This window comes from Bos mutus, chromosome 7, assembly GCF_027580195.1.
Source record: "Bos mutus isolate GX-2022 chromosome 7, NWIPB_WYAK_1.1, whole genome shotgun sequence".
Taxonomy (NCBI): domain Eukaryota; kingdom Metazoa; phylum Chordata; class Mammalia; order Artiodactyla; family Bovidae; genus Bos; species Bos mutus.
Window position 1 is genome coordinate 53,167,487 of NC_091623.1, and position 15,229 is coordinate 53,182,715.

Below are 15,229 nucleotides of genomic sequence, written 5' to 3' on the forward strand. Positions count from 1 at the left end.
TGTGTAGTTGTGAACTCCTTTTATAAACCAATGCCTTTTTATTATGAAACCAGAACATGTGTCATGCACTGTTGTCCCTTCCTCCTTTCTTCCTCCAAGATAGTATCTTGAAGTAAACTACAGATTTCAGAACGAAGCTGACATTTTAATGAATTAAAAACCAAACAAACAACTGCCTATGAATGCACAGTTACAGGCTCCCTTGGGAAAGCCCTGTCTTGCCCCAGGTTCCAAAATCTCCTGGATGAGTCAACAAGTGAGAAAATGTGCAATCAGGTGTCTCTCATCCGTCCTCTGCCTCCCCCGCTCCTTCCCTCCTGGATTGGCTTGCTGTGTCTGAGGGACGATGGGCTGTAGAATGGGGTCTGGCCACCTGACCCATTCAAAAGCAGCAATTTTCCTTAATAGCATTTCAAGTCGTGCCTTCCCCGCAGAATGCATGTCTTTGGGGTCTGCTAATTTGGGATGGAAACCGCAGGCACTGTAAACTTGAAGTCATGCAAAAGTATGAAATGGATTTCTTCAGCTTTTCTTAGGAATATTTAAATTACTCTCATATTCAGTTTAAGCCATGGACTGTGTGTACCACTCCGACGCCAAGAGATCTGCCACATCCTTTCAGATGAAGAAACTGTTTGTTCTTGAATATTCGTCCAGATACAGAGTTCTGCCCCTCTAAGCTGTTATGGAGTTTCCTGTCTCCATAAACCCCTCCCACTCTCTTGCCCGTGTCGGGGGAGTTTGTTATTTCCTTGGGTCTGTCTTGTCGCAACAAAAATTTGATGCAACAGAAGGACCAGTGTTACAGCTCCATGTTACAACTCAGTTTTGTTTAGAAAGTAAAGGAAAATACATCCTCCAGTTGTGAGGGCATGCCAACCCAAAAGACCCAAAGAGAAGAGAGGCCCCCCCAGCCCAATTTTGGCTCCCCTTTTTATATGTTTTTTTCTCCTCCCCCTGAGCCTGCCCTATGTAAATTGGTCTAGCATGGAGGGCTATTTGTTTTACCTGAGGTTCTCTCTCCGGTCTTCCGACCTTCCTTTGTTCTATTTTAGTGGGCTTTTCCCTTCCTTGTCTTTTAGCCACCTCCATTCTGGACTCCTTTTTCCTATTTTGACTACCTAACACCACCAATGTATTTGTAAGTTTGAAGTTTGTAGCAAGTGCCTACTTAGGAGTTCTTTGTGGATTGTTTTAATTTTTTTTTTTTTTTTTAGCTGCCATTTAAGCATTCCTGTGGCACCCATCAATCATTTCAATATAATTGTTTACTTGGAAGCGGTTTCTCCTAATTCAAATTGTTTTAAGCAGAGGTAGAGAACCTCTACTGATCAGAGCATTTGTGATTTAAGGCTTAACAGCCTTGGGGAGAATCTTCACCCCGTCTCACTTTCTTCCCCAGGAGGGGGTGCTCGGAGCAAGTGGAGCTCGCTGACAGGGGGGCGGCCCATTGGAGAGAACCAGGTCAGATGACGTCACAGCCCCAAGGAGCAGCAGGTGTGGATGGATCCCTTTGTCCCTCGGGCTTCCCAGGCCCCCTGTGACTGGGGAAAGGGCTCTTATACTGCACTCAGGGAGACCACTTCTCAGGATGGGGTCGGATGGAGAGGTCTTTGAGGAGAAGGACATCCCCCGTCGTAAGTAGCATGCTATCAGTGACACTTAGCTTCAGCCCTTGAGAGGAGGGAGCTCCCACTGTGTTGGGGGCTACAGGAGTCCTGGCCAGAACTCCCTGTTTCCCCTTCCACTGTGAAGGAGCAGGTTGGAACAAGGAAAGCTGGGGCTGTAGAAAAAAATGTAGGGCAGGATGCCAGGGCATCTCCCACTTAACTCTTCAGGAATGGCATCCCAAGTTGGAGGCTTCCTGACAGTGGCAAAATCGTACCAGTTGAGTCCAAGAATGGCTTTCCCATTGGCCAGGAGGGAGATGGCCATCTCCCGTTGGGAATGTGGCAGAGCACCTCACATCCATTCCTTGGATGCTAATGACTGTGGGAATGAGGGAGTCATCTAAAAAATAAATAAATAAACATCATCACAAAGAACAGTTGAGTTGAATCACTGTTGTGCCTGACACAGTGGGAGGCACATGGTAGGCACTCAGTTCAACAGGATGGGGGAAAAAATATACTGGGTTGGCCAAAACGTTCATTTGGGCTTTTCCATACCATCTTACGGAATATCCCTTACTTATATCCCTTAGAAAAGTACAAAACAAACTCACGAAAGCCCAAGCTGATAACAGGCACTCCCCTCAGTGCCAGCAGATCCTGAGTCACAGTAGAGGCTTCAGGGACCTCCGCTCCTGCCTCTGGATTTTCCCCCGTCAGGCCCTGTACTGTATGCCACTCGAGCTGCAATTATGCCTCCTGACAGAGCTGTGCTGAAAACAGATAGCCCTGAACATAGGACCCCCTCATTCAGATTCCTGTTATGAATTGGAGCCTGTAAGCAGCACTCCAAGAGCTCAGCACAGCTGTGGAGAACCCCCTGAGACAAGATACAGCTGATTCTGGGACCCCCACCATAACCTACTTGCAGGAGGAGGGGGCCTCCCCTCTCTTAGGTCCCTAGCCAGGTGCCAGGTGACGAAGGAGGTCACCCCTTCCCAGACCCCTAGGCTCCCTGTGGGCTCCTTAGGATTCCCTGAGTGAAGAGCAAGGAGAGTTCATAGACTTCAGAATGATTATGTCCACATTCATATGTGATCCAGCTCTTCACGCCTTAGTTGGGACATTCTGCTGAAGGAGGGGACTCAAGGGTTCACAACAGACCCAACATCAGCTTGTCATCTTAGCCCTGACCAGCAGTTGGCTTGGACAGCATGTGTGTATAAACCCATGGGCAATCGATTGTCTAAGAGTTGATGATAAAAGAATGAGAGAGTCATTTCCTAGGCAGGTTGATAGGAAATCTAGGGGTCCCCAAGGAGAGAGGGGTCTGGAATTCTCAAGGAGGAAGAAAGGACAAACTTTTCACAGTCTTTGTAGACCAGGACCTGGGGACTGGAGTCGATGAAAATGAGAGGGTAACAGGCAGGAAGGCCAGGGGTCTCCAAATGGAGAAAATAGCCTACAAGTGTCAGACATTTTTATCTCTCTTAAGCGGCAGGAGGAAACAAACTAGCAATATTTTTTCCTTCTCTATACAAATTTAAAGGGAGGTTTCTCTTAAAATACTGTGTTGCCATAATGACACCTGGTTTCACCTGAAGTTAGCTATTCTTGAGCCTAGAGATAACCAATGCCTTTTTCTTATGGAAATGTTTGTCTTAAGCTATGCTAATGTACTATGCCTTTACCCCAAACTCTGTCTCCAAGTCGGTTCCGCCTCTTGGCCCAGAACCTACTTGACAAACCAGTATGTTATACTTAGATATTGTTCCCCTAATCTATGTAAATGAAACTATTTGTATGGTGGCCTGCCCTTCTTCAAGATTCAAGTTAATCATTTTATGGCCCAGGATAAACCATTTGGGGCCAAGATTATCCCAAAATGCATCTTATGGGTGAGGGGCCTGGTGCCATTCTAAATTTTAAGACATTCCTTTCTTTCATTAACAGACTGCTGGTGACTATATAACATCCAGCTGAAGACTAGCAGGGGGGTACTCTTTCTGCCCCCTTCTGATGCCTATGTCAGAAGCTTTCTCTATCTCCTTTATACTTTAATAAAACTTTATTACACAAAAGCTCTGAGCGATCAAGCCTCGTCTCTGGCCCCGGATTGAATTCTTCTCCTCCGGGGGCCAAGAATCCTGGTGTATTCATGTGATTCAACAACAGCCTTTCAAGAATTCTGGGAATTTCTTCCCTACCAGATACCCACGATGTACATCAAGGTAACACTTGTCTGTATATATACTGAGGCCTCGCCAGGACACTCTTATCCACATCAGAGCCCCAGGTACTGCTGATAGTAACCAAGGCACTCATTTCACTTCTCAGGACATCTGGTGGAACACGGCATTCAGTAGAGTTTTAACCTTTCTTCCAAGTCTCAGGGTTCAGGCCTCATAAGAGCACCATAATGGCTCACTGGAATAAATTTAAATCAGTTGAATGAAAGATGACCTTTTCCAGTTATCAATCATCATCTGAGATGAATATTAGTGCATCTGTCTTTATCTTTTTTTTTTCTAATAGACTTATTTATGGCAGTTTTACGTTTACAGAAAACTTGATGAGAAATTAAACAGAATTCCCATATAACCCCTGTGCCTCTGGATAGTTTGCCCTATTTTTAGTAATTTGTATGACTGTGGTATGTTTGTTACATTCAATGAGCTAATATTGATGCATTAAAATCTACATGTAAAATTGCTTTGATTCTGTGTGTTATGGGGTTGGCCAAAAAGTTCCTTTGGGTTTTTCCATAAGATGTCACCAAAAATCCAGATGAACTTTTGACCCACCCAATAAACGGTCTGGACTTTGATGTTAGGAAATAACATATCTTTCATTTCTGTATCTTGTACTTTCGCTCTTCTAAAAATCCCTTGTGCTCCACCTCTTATTTTCTCCCTCCCACCCCAAATCATTGGCAACCAAAGATCTTTCACTTTCTCATAGTGTTGTCATTTCCAGAAAGATACAATCACTTAGCAATCTTATTTTAAGGTTTCTCCATGTCTTTTTAGCTTGATACCTCATATCCTTTTATCACTGAACAATATTTCATTGAGTGGATGTTCTCATGATTCTTTTCTCTATTGTTTATTGGAGGATATCTTGGTTACTTGTAAGGCTTGGCAATCATGAATAAAACTCTTATAAAAATTCATAATTAGGTCTTTTATGAACCTAAGTTTCAGCTCATTTGGGGAAATAGAAAGGGACATGCTGGAGTGGGTGGAAAGAATGGGTTTAGTTTTAAGGAACTGCCTGTTTTCCAAACTAGGCATCAGTTCAGTCACTCAGTCGTGTCCAACTCTTTGCAACCCCATGGACTGCAGCATGCCAGGCCTCCCTGTCCATCCCAACTCCCAGAGTTTACTCAAACTCATGTCCATTGAGTTGGTGATGCCATCCAACCTTCTCATCCTCTGTCATCCCCTTCTCCTCCCACCTTCAATCTTTCCTAATCAGGGTCTTTTCAAATGAGTCAGCTTTTCGAATCAGGTGGCCAAAGTATTGAAGTTTCAGCTTCAACATCAGTCCCTCCAACAAACACCCAGGACTGATCTCCTTTAGGATGGACTAATTGGATCTCCTTGCAGTCTGAGGGACTCTCAAGAGTCTTCTCCAACACCACAGTTCAAAAGCATCAATTCTTCGGTGCTCAGCTTTCTTTATAGTCCAACTCTCACATCCATACATGACCACTGGAAAAACCATAGCCTTGACTAGACAGACCTTTGTTGGCAAAGTAATGTCTCTGCTTTTTAATATGCTGTCTAGGTTGGTCATAACTTTTCTTCCAAGGAGTAAGCATCTTTTAATTTCATGGCTGAAACTAGGTATATCATTTTACATTTCCACCAATAGTGAGTGAGGGTTCCTGTTACTGCACATTTTCTCTACTGTTCGGGGTTTGTTCTTGATGATTTGATTTGAGCCATAATAGTAAGTATCTAGTCATATCTCCGGAGAAGGCAATGGCACCCCACTCCAGTACTCTTGCCTGGAAAATCCCATGGACAGAGGAGCCTGGTAGGCTGCAGTCCATGGGGTCGCTAAGAGTCGGACACGACTGAGCGACTTCACTTTCACTTTTCACTTTCATGCATTGGAGAAGGAAATGGCAACCCACTCCAGTGTTCTTGCCTGGAGAATCCCAGGGACGGGGGAGCCTGGTGAGCTGCCGTCTATGGGGTCGCACAGAGTCGGAGACGACTCAAGTGACTTAGCAGCAGCAGCAGCAGTCATATCTCATTCTTCTTTTATTTGCAGAGACATTACTTGGAATGTCTGAAAGAAAAGGTGTGGCCTTGGGAGTTTTGACACAACCCCGAGGGCCTCGCCAGCAACCTATTGCTTATCTAAGCAGAGAATTAGATGTAATTTCATGCGAGTGGCCCCACTGCCTAAGAGTAATTGGGGCAGCGGCTTTATTAACACCTGAAACTTTAAAAATAATTAATGGACAAAATCTTACTGTACTGACTTCTCATGATGTGAGTGGAATCTTAAATTCTAAGGTTAATATTTGGATGACAGACAGTAGGCATCTTAAATATCAGTCACTGTTGTTAGAAGGACCACTAACTAAGCTTAAAGTTTGTGGAAATTTAAATCCTGCCACTTTCCTTCCTGAGAAGGAAAATGAAACACCTGATCACGATTGTTCCCAATTCCTAACTTTAAACTATGCAGCTCAGGAAGATCTAATGGATACCCCATTAGACAATCCTGACATGGAAATATTTACAGATGGAGAGTGTAAAGCAGGTTACGTCGTGGTGACTGCTGAACAGGTTTTAGAAGCAAAACCTCTCCCCCAGGGAACCAGCACTCAGTTAGCGGAGCTTGTGGCTCTGACCCGAGCTCTAGAGTTAAGCAAAGGGCAGCGGGTAAATATCTACACTGATTCTAAGTATGCGTATTTGACTTTACATGCTCATGCTGCAATATGGAAAGAAAAACAGTTTAAAACAGCAACAGGAGAACCTATTAAGCATTTCAGAGAGATTGAGAGACTTTTAACTGCTATATATTGTCCTAAAGAAGTAGCTGTTATGCATTGCAAAGGACACAACAGAGATGGGAGTAAAGTAGCTGAAGGTAATCAGCTGGCTGACTGTCAAGCCAATATACTGAGGAAGAATTAGAAAGATATGAGAAAAGAGGAGCAAAGGTTACTTTATCAGTAATCAGGATGGTTATAGTCTGAGGATGGACGATTAATAATTCCTGAAAATGCTCAATGAAAAATTCTTAAGGGTTTACACCAGAGTTTTCATTTGGGTGCAGCGAGTACTTACCAGATGGCTTCTCATTTGTTTGAAGGTAAAAATGTAATGAAAACCTTAAAGAACATTATCAAAAGGTGTGAGGTTTGTCAGAAAAATAACCCAAAGACTGAAAAGCTAGCAAAGTCTGGATTACAACGAAGTGGGAAGTATCCTGGAGAGGACTGGGAAATTGATATTACTCATATGCCGAAAGCTAATGGATATTCTTGCTTACAAGTTTGGGTGGACACTCTTACTGGATGGATTGAGGCTTTTCCCTGTCGTAGTGAACAGGCTAAGGGGGTTATAAAGATTTTAATCCATGAAATTACCCCCAAGTTTGGGCTGCCATGGAGCCTTCAGAGTAACAATGGCTCCACCTTTAAAGGAGCCATCTGTAACTCAGGGGGTGTCTAAGGCTCTAGGAATAGAATATCACTTACACTGTTCCTGGAGACCCCAATCCTCAGGGAAAGTTGAAAAAGCTAATGACATTATCAAAAGACATTTGCTCAAATTAACCCAAGAGATGCAGGACAACTGGGTTATAGTCCTACCCATAGCTTTGATGAGGGCTCGAACTTCCCCAAGAAGGAGGGACTGTCCCCCTTTGAATGTATTTATGGAAGGCTTTTCTTATGCACAGACATTGTTATAGACCCTGAAGCCTTGGAATTAACTAGTTATGTAATTTAGCTCTCAGCTTTTCAACAGACATTAACAGAACTCCGGGAGATGACTCCTGACCCAGCCTCTGAGTTAAGCAAGCCCCTATTTGAGCCAGGAACCAAGGTCCTCATAAAAACATTGGGGTCTGAGGGCCCATCCCTTGAGCCCCTCTGGGAAGGCCCTTACCAGGTTATTCTTTCTTCTCCCACAGCTGTCAAAGTGCCAGGAATTGATTCGTGGGTACATCACACTCGAGTTAAGAGGTGGCACTCTGACCAGAACTAAGTGACTTCATTTTATGTCTTTACTTTCTATGCTCTGACTTTATACTTTTCAGATGGGCCTGATAATCTGTGTGAGCCTACTTCTGCTGACTCCAAAAATTCTGAGTCTGCCATTTGATCCTCAAGACAATGCCTTCCTGTCCTGGGCTCACTCCTATGCTGCATTCCACAATCAGTCTAACTGCTGGGTCTGTGGAGTGCTCCCCTCATCATCAGTGGAAGGCTTCCTGTGGTGGACATCTCCACTTCAAGGAAAAGACTTTCTCCAAGTCTGCAAATACCTTCAATGACAATCGCATGTGATTCCTCTTCTTAAACTGATGACATCTAACAATCCTAAGATGGACTGATGTAACTATGGACATGATTTTTAATTTTGATTTTAACTTGTTTTAATGACTATTTTGCCTTGCATCTGTAACTGTGTAATTGGATTTGTTTCTAGTCGCATAAAGGCTTTTAAGTTACAAATGGTTGTCCAAGCTCCTATGAGTGCCACAGCCTCTTCCAAATATTACTTGGGGCCTCTGGATCAGAGACCCTCGATATGAGGGTTAGGAGAATATATTGCCTTGCCCATTTAGGGACAATGCCCCTTATCAGCTTGGAAGCAGTTATGGAAAGAAAACGACACCCCTTTCCCCTAGCAACATAATTCTCCTAAAAGAAAAGGGGGAAATGAGAGAGTCATTTCCTAGGCAGGTTGATAAGAAGTCTAAGGGTCCCCAAGGAGAGAGGGGTCTGGAATTCTCAAGGAGGAAGAAAGGACAAACTTTTTTGTCCCTCTACATTCTTTAGGGTTATATAACAATAATGTATCCTGCTTGAAGACAGTCTCTGGAAAAAACCTTCTGGCTAATCCTGTTATCTTAAGGTGTAAATTATGGGAGTAGGTCTAGTGAGGTCTTTACAACCTCCAGACATTCTTTTTTTTTTTTCCAGACATTCTTTTGATTCACTGTAATGACTAATTAGAGAGTATATAACTCCATGGCTAACACTAGCAAGGGGATACTGTTTCTGCCCCCTTCTGATGCCTATGTCAGAAGCTTTCTCTATCTCCTTTATACTTTAATAAAACTTTATTACACAAAAGCTCTGAGTGATCAAGCCTTGTCTCTGGCCCCGGACTGAATTCCTCTCCTCCGGAGGCCAAGAATCCCAGCGTCTTTGCGTGGTTCAACAACAACTTTTCACAGTAGTAAAGAATCCACCTGCCAATGCAGGAGATTCGGGTTCGATCTCTGGCTTGAAATACCCCCTGGAGGAGGAAAACCACTGCAATATTCTTGCCTGGGAAATCCTGTGGACAGAGGAGCCTGGCAGGCTATACACGTCATGCAGAGTGTCAGACACAACTGAGCAACTGAGTGCGCATCATAAAACATATCGCTGTCCTGGGAAAAGATCAAAATTCAAACTTCAAAGTATGATTTCTACTTAATTCATATTGCTTTCATACCATTGTAAAGTTGAAAAATTATAAGTTAAAGCATCATAAGTTGGGGGCAGTTGATAGAAGCCTTTTTTTGTTTGTTTGTTTCCCCCTTGTTGTTTTTGTTAGAAAGGAATTTGTAAAATTTTTTATGGTCTGTGGTTTTATATCTGTTAAATATTTAAAGGATTAAATCTTGAAGTGATTTCCTATGTAGAAAAGTTTAATTTCAAAAAGCAAAAACTAGGGACTTCCTTAGTAATCCAGGGGCTAAGACTTTGAGTTCCCAATGTAGGGGGCCTGGGTTCGAGCCCAGGTCAGGGAACTAGATCGTACATGCACGACTAAGACACAGTGCAGCCAAATAAATAAATATTAAAAAATTAAAATAAAAAGCAAAAGCTAATTAAAAATAATGATTAATTGTAGGAAAATACAGCATATGTAAGTTTCTCTTCTTATTTTCACTAAGTAATGCATGGGAAGGTTGAATCAAAAAACAATTTTTAAAAAATTCCTAATATAGGAAACTTGTGGTGTTGGAGAAGACTCTTGAGAGTCCCTTGGGCTGCAAGGAGATTCAACCAGTCCATCCTAGAGGAAATCAGTCCTGATTATTCATTGGAAGGACTGATGCTGAAACTGAAACTCCAGTACTTTGGCTACCTGATGTGAAGAACTGACTCATTGGAAAAGAGCCTGATGCAGGGAAAGATTGAAGGCGGGAGGAAAAGGGGATGACAGAGGATGATATGGTTGGATGGCATCACCGACTCAATGCAATAAGTAAACTCCAGGAGTTCGTGATGGACAGGGAGGCCTGGCATGCTGCAGTCCATGTGGATGCAAAGAGTCGGACACAACTCAGTGACTGGACTGAACTGAACTGAAGATAGGAAACTAACCTACATATCCTGCTCTATTTTGCTCTTATTTCAGCCACCCTGGAGTAAGAAATGGCAACCCACTCCAGTATTCTTACCTGGAGAATTCCATGGACAGAGGATCCTGATGGGCTACAGTCCATGGGGTCGCAAAGAGTTGGAGACAACTGAGTGAATAACCCTTTGAAATAAGCAGTTTTGATTACTTCCTGATTTCATTTTGTTAGTGTTTCCTTGTATAAAAACAAACCAATGCGAATGCTTACTGGGTTTGTTCTCATAATGAGCTGTCAGGGGTTCACATATTTGATGTTTGCCTAGTATTCTTGCCTGGAAAATCAAATGGATGGAGGAGCCTGGTAGGCTACAGTCCATGGGGTCACAAAGAGTCGGACACGACTGAGTGACTTCACTTTCTTTCTTTCTAGTACTAAAAGTTAAGCCTCATCCCTCCCTTTTATCCTAGTGGCTTCCCTGCTGGCTCAGACGGTAAAGCGTCTGCCTGCAATGCGGGAGACCCGGGTTTGATTCCTGGGTCGGGAAGATCCCCTGGAGAAGGAAGTGGTAATCCACTCCAGCACTCTTGCCTGGAAAATCCCATGGACGGAGGAGCCTGATAGGCTACAGTCCATGGGGTCACAAAGAGTCGGACACGACTGAGCGACTTCACTTTCTTTCTTACCCGGACAGGCTGATAAGAAAGCCTGGAGGCTCTTGCTTTGTGAGCTGCTGTTTGCTGGGGAGCTTTTCCTATGCCCTGTGCTGGCTGCCCCTGTGTAGCATGGTTGACCCCACCAAGCCTGAGTTCTATATACAGAGGACACCGAGTTGGAAGTTTTGGTAATTCCTTATCTTTTCTGAGTAGGAGTATGGGAATTAGGTCTTTGTTAAAATAGTGCTCAGTCGATGTGTTGGCTGGAACCTGCCTGTGTCTTTAAGTAAAAATGTAATTGAGGCTGGGATTGCCTGCTCTTAGGAGAAGAAAAGCCTGATTACACCCTGTGAAGGAGGTGAGCCCTTCAGATGGTCACTGCTTGAAGAACAGTTATTTCAGAGAAAAAGCATTCGGAAAAAGCGGCCACTAGGTGGCAGGTTGAGCCCACGCCTAATAGCAGAGGGCTCAGTCAGTCAAGTCAGTCACAGTCACTGTCCTGTCCGATTCTTTGTGACCTCATGGACTGTACCCCGCTAGGCTCCTCTGTCCATGAGATTCTCCAGACAAGAATACTGGAGTGGGTTGCCATTTCCTCCTCCAGGGAATCTTCCTGAGCCAGGAATCGTACCTGCATCTCCCGTGACTCCTGCTTTGCAGGCAGATTCTTTATCTGTGAGCCACTGGGAAAGCCCTTCACTAGGACCTTTAGGTGTCTCTGCTGCTGCCCCTGCCTCTACTGCAACAAAGCTCCTGACCCTCTGAGTTAGGGGGACAAAACACATACACAGCAAAGGCATTAGTTCAAACCTGTTTAAGCCTGGGGTGCTTAAATTCTATAAAATAACCAGTTATCGTGGAGGAGGTCTCTGATCCCAGTGACACTAGTGTGCACCTCTCTGGGAGCAAACATTTATGAATGCCAGGGTAGAGAGGACACGCTCTTTTCTAAGTATATCTTGTGACTTAACACATTATTGGGGCTTCCCTGGTACCTCAGCTGGTAAAGAATCTGCCTGCAATGCGGGAGACCTGGGTTTGATTCCTGGGTTGGGAAGATCCCCTGGAGGAGGGCATGGGAACCCACTCTAGTATTCTTGCTTGGAGAATCCCCATGGACAGGCGAGCCCAGCAGGCTGTAGTCCATTGGGTCGCAAAGCGTCAGACACTACTGAGCAACTAAGTACAGCGCACACACAGCACAACACATTATTGACTGGGGTATTCTTGCAGAAACTAACACTTGTGGCATTAATACTTCTCCAGTCAATAGTGTGTTAAATTGTAATCTAGGGAAGAACAGGAGAGAATGAACAAAAGGAAAAAGATACTGGAAAAGGTCCAGAATTTTCCAATTGGAAATACAAAACGCACTAAAAGAATTTACAGGAGTTTCCCTGGTGGCACAGTGGTTAAGACTGCGCTCCCAATACGTGTGTGTGTGTGTGTGTGTGTGTGTATTGGGGCGGGGGGGTGGGCTGGATTCGACCCCTGGTCAAAGAACTAGATCCTGAATGCCATAACTAAGACCCTGCATAGCCAAACAGATTTCTTTTTTTTTTAAATAAGAATTTACATAGCTAAACAGATAAAAAAGACAGTCCTTGCCTTTTGGACCTCAGAATGTAGGGTTTTTTTTGTTTGTTTCCTTTGGTTGGTTTGATTATGTTTTTTAGCTGCAGCCTGCAGGATCTTAGTTCCCCAACCAGGGCTCAAACCCATACCCCTGCATTGGGATCGCAGTCTTAACCACTGGACCACCAGGCAAGTCCCGACAACTTAGGTTTAGAATCGGTGTTACTGTCTCCTATAATGAAAGAATTTACAAACCTTCCTACAGTTACTCACTGCAAAGTCTTGTATTTGCTCTATTTAAATTTATACTGCATGATCTTAGAGGAATTGCTGAATATAATATAGAGGACATATTGGTATACTTTAGAACTCTGCCTGTCCTTATGATCACAGCGCCCATTGTTGTAAAATATCCAGTAGTGAGCAGGAAAGCTCTGAACCAGTAAATCATACAAATTAAGTTCTTGCTACTTCCAAATTGCCTTCACAAAATGAAATTCCATGGTCCTTATGCCTTAGTTAAATTAGTGGTATGGTCCAGTACAAGTTAAAAAGGGCCTTTGAGGATTGAAAACTGTTGTTAGAAACCTTTAATTTTGGGATTATATAAATTTGCAGTTATCCCCAGTGCTTCTACTTTGAACAGCCTCATTTGACCTGTTCTTAAGCCTAGAAAGAGTTACAGACACCTCACAGCGGAATGCCATGGTCTTGAGGCTGTTGTCCTACCAAGTAAACCCCTTATTCCCAGTCTCCAACGTTGTGGAAATGACTGACTCCATCCACTCAGCAGCTGCTGAACATTCTGCTTTCACAGATTTGGCTAAGTCTGTTCTGTTCAGTGTCTATTTCAGCAGCCCCTCATCTGCATTTGGCCTTCTCCTCTGAAGGGACATGGATAGCTTTACTTGGTTACCCTGGGGGAACCTCAGCACCATTGCCACAGCACGCAGCCTCAGCGGGCAGGGTCTGTGCTGGATCCACTTTGGGCCATGAGCAGAGGGGTGCCGTGCCATTAATGACATCCCTTCTGAGGAAGTTCATTTGACATTTAGGACATACGATATTGAAAAAGGAGGGTTTTAAAAAAGTGGATGGGCATTGCTTCAAACATATGAGGCCTTTCCTCAAGCAACTTCACTTATATTGACATTTTTTATTTTCTTACAACCAGCAGTGCCAGATAATCAGACAGGTTTCTGACCATAGGTAATATTTATGGGTTCCTTCCTCCAGAAAAACAAACAGACAAACATATGAGGCCTGCTGCTGCTGCTAAGTCGCTTCAGTCGTGTCCAACTGTGTGACCTCATGGACAGCAGCCCACCAGGCTCCCTGTCCCTGGGATTCTCCAGGCAAGAACACTGGTGTGGGTTGCCATTTCCTTCTCCAATGCATGAAAGTGAAAAGTGAAAGGGAAGTCGCTCAGTTGTGTCCGACCCTCAGTGACCCCATGGACTGCAGCCTATCAGGCTCCTCCATCCATGGGATTTTCTAGGCAAGAGTACTGGAGTGGGGTGCCATTGGACATCCTTTAATGGATGCATTAAAAAAATAAATAAACAGAAGGCTTCCCCCTTCCTGATACCATGAAGAAATAGCAGTAGTCCCTCTCAGCACACACAACACTGTCTAGATTTCTTCGGTGTTTTGGAGGCAACAAATCCCTTGTTTACAAGTTTATTGGAGCGCATATGCTGTTACTTGCAAATTGGGCCACCTTGAACTGAAATCCCCTACTACAGAAGGCTCTAGACTGTTTAATTTGCCTTACAAAAGGCACACCACAGGGCCTTCAGTACCTACCTCATATACCTCCTGGTTACCTATGATGCCTTACATTATAATTTCTGTCTCTCTTTTTTAAATTTTATGTATTTATTTTTGGCTGCACCGGGTCTACATTGCTGCATAAGTGGTTGTGGCAAATGGGGGTTACTGTCTAGTTGCAGTGGTCAGGCTTCTCATTGCAGTGCCTTCTCTTGTTGTGGAGCACAGGCTCTAGGGTGCGTAGGCTTCAGAAATTGTGGTGCAGGGGCTTAGTTACTCTGCGGCATGTGGAATCTTCCCAGACCAGGGATCAAACCTGTGTCCCTTGCATTGGCAGGCAGATTCTTAACCTACTGGACCACCTGAGAAGTCCTCTCTCTTATCTTAGTAATGATCACAAGATATTTATCAGTTTTATTAATCATGCCAGAGAACCAGAGAACCAGCTCTCTAATTGCAGTGCACAGGCTTCTCACTGTGGTGGCTTCTCTCGTTTCAGAGCATGGGATCTAGGTGCATGGGCTTCGGTAGTTGTGGCTCACGGGCTTAGTTACTCCATAGTATGTGGAGATTCCTGTTTTGGAGGAGTAAACCTTTTCATAGTCTATTGGGAGCATGTGATATCATCAGCTGAGGAATTCCTGTGCTCAGGGATTTAGCTGCTGTGTTGCATTTAGTCACTCAGTCGTGTCCAACTCTTTGTGACCTGGTGGACTGTAGCCTGCCAGGCTCCTCTGTCCATGGGATTTCCAGGCAAGAATACTGGAGTGGGTTGCCATTTCCTTCTCCAGGGGATTTTCCTGACCCAGGGTTTGAATCCAAGTCTCCTATGTCTCCTGCATTGCAGGTGGATTCTTTACCACTGAGCCATCAGGGAAGCCCAGGGATTGAGCTGTCATGCTTCTTTACTCCCTAGGGGAGCTTGGATGTAACTGTATGTAGGAAGGCAGCCTCTAGAGTGGCTACTCAGGAAACAGCTTCCTCCTGAATGGAAAATGATTTTTTGTTCTTTTGGAGGAAAGTACTGCTGACACCTTTATATGATGTATCACGGACAAATCCACCATC